The sequence below is a fragment of the Panicum virgatum genome, chromosome 9N (genome assembly GCF_016808335.1).
Source record: "Panicum virgatum strain AP13 chromosome 9N, P.virgatum_v5, whole genome shotgun sequence".
NCBI lineage: Eukaryota > Viridiplantae > Streptophyta > Magnoliopsida > Poales > Poaceae > Panicum > Panicum virgatum.
Genome location: NC_053153.1, coordinates 17923088 through 17925236, shown reverse-complemented (window position 1 = coordinate 17925236; position 2149 = coordinate 17923088). Strand labels below are relative to the sequence as shown.

The window sequence follows — 2149 nt, the reverse complement described above, 5'->3', positions numbered from 1 at the left end:
CTAGTGCTTCATAATTAGGCTTCTTGCAGATCTGACACAATTGCTTCTTATTGTTAGAGCTTTGCTTGGACGAGGTACTTGGATTGTTTCTGTTATTGTTGTTGCTGTAACCACCATTGCCGCGACCACCACTGCGCCCGCGGCCTCGATTTCCTCCTCGTCCACGATAGCCTCCACGACCACGGGTTGCTGAGTTTGCTGAAGATTGGTGCTGACCATAAGTTTCCTGCAACATCTGAAGTCGCATGTCATATGCAAGCATCTGTGCATACAGATCACTCAAGGTGATTGGATCTATTCGACCCATAACTGATGATACTAGAGAGTTGTAGTCGTAGTCAAGTCCCGCGAGTATGAATGAGACCATCTCATCTTCTTGAACCGGTCGACCAGCAACAGCTAATTCATCTCCATATGCCTTCATCTTGGCAAAATAAGCAGCAGCAGACATCTCTCCCTTCTTGCAGGATGATAGCTGCATGCGAAGGTTTGTGACCCGCGCACTAGATCGCGCTGAGTACATACCTTCAATTGCTGTCCACACCTCAGCTGAGGATTCCAGCATGACCACTTGGGCCAAGACTTCCCTTGACATAGAGTTGAGAAGATACGAGAGCAGTTGTTGATCTTTTGCCAACCACTTCTCATACTCAGGGTTGTCGATAATCTCCTTGGTCTTGTCTGGCTTCTCGATCTCCAGCTTGGTAGCCGGTGCACGGGAAGTACCGTTTAGGATCCCCGTTAGCTGCGCACCCCTAATAGCCGGCATGACTTGAGCCTTCCATAGGAGAAAGTTCTCCCTCGTCAGCTTTTCAGAGACGGGAGAACCGAGCTGCGATGCAGCTGATGTTGAGGAGAATGCCATGGAATCTCCTCTGGTTGATCTAGTCGGCTAGATGTATGTTTGGGAAGAAGTGGCTCTGATTACCATGTAGAAAGAGAGAAACGTGATTGCCAATATCAGCACATCACGTGTTACGTGTTATATATAGAGGATCTCAACATTGAGTTCTTAAGGATTACAACACGGTTTACAATTCAGAGTCCAAGTAGGTTTGAATAAATCTAAACCTGCTAGTCATACTTTATCACGATCACAGTCGTGGTACACAAGGATTCCTTGTTACAAGAAGCAAGCATTGTTTAACACCTCTGAATGCAGACTTCAGCTCTCGACACGCCAGGACGTCACCGTCGTTAGAATTCTAGGAACGGCCCCTCTGTCGCGTCAGCGAGTTGCATCGGACCCAACGGATTCAGCTTAGCTTGCAAGTTGACTGAATTTCACCGCGTAGCATACAGTTGGTAACCACAGCGCGTGGAAATCTGCTGTGCCTGCACGGCACGCGGCCTGTCAGTATTTGATGATTTGCTCCTGACTAGGCATATGCACCGGCAGGTTCCGTGACACTTCCCAGACATATGGCGAGGCATATGCCGGCAAGAATCTGAAACTGCAGTTTGTTTGCATTGCACATGGTGCTGTAGCACTGTCAAGCCTGTATAAAACCCTCGACAGGTTGCTGTCCTTGAGGACCCAAGCAGCAGCAGCAGCCCATCTCTATCATCGAATCATCACATCCTTCCTCCTCCCTCCTCTAATCTGTCTGTCACCACCTGCAAGAACACTGACAGCATGGATCACATACTGCAGCTGCACGTCGAGCACCATAGCAGCAGCCTCAGCCTGGAGCGCTGCTGCGACCCAAGCGTCGCGAGGTTCAGGAAGGGTGTCGACGCCTCGCGAGCCGTCCTCGCCCTCGCGTTGGCAGCAGCCGTCGCTTCCCTCGCCCTGATCCTGACAGCATCCTTCTACATGGGCGGCAGGCCGCTCCCTTCCGCTTCCACTCTGCCACCGGCTTGGCTCCTCGCGGCTGCTGGGAGCCTGGTCACGACCAGGACGGCGCTGTTCTTGCTCTCCAACGCCCTCCTCGCCCTCCTCGCCGCCGACTGCCGCTGGTTCTTTGCCGCCGCCGCCGCCGCCGCCGCCGCATCCCCGAGCGACGTCGCCGATGCTTGCGGACTGCCCGGCGATGTCCTGGAGAAACAACAGGCGCAGCGCCATCAGGAGGAGGCGCGGCGATGTGCCGCGCAACAACCGTATTCAGACTGTCTTCTTCAGGACAAGAACGGCGGCACTGCGTCAGAG

The 2149-nt window shown here is 53.0% G+C and overlaps 1 non-coding gene across 1 annotated transcript; it reads right to left on the bottom strand.

The window, feature by feature from the left end:
• Positions 1–251: 251 nt before the first annotated feature.
• LOC120693657 lies at positions 252–385 on the bottom strand. Its single transcript, XR_005683114.1, has one exon. It is a non-coding gene; the product is annotated as a small nucleolar RNA Z247 (small nucleolar RNA).
• Between the last annotated feature and the right edge of the window lie 1764 nt (positions 386–2149).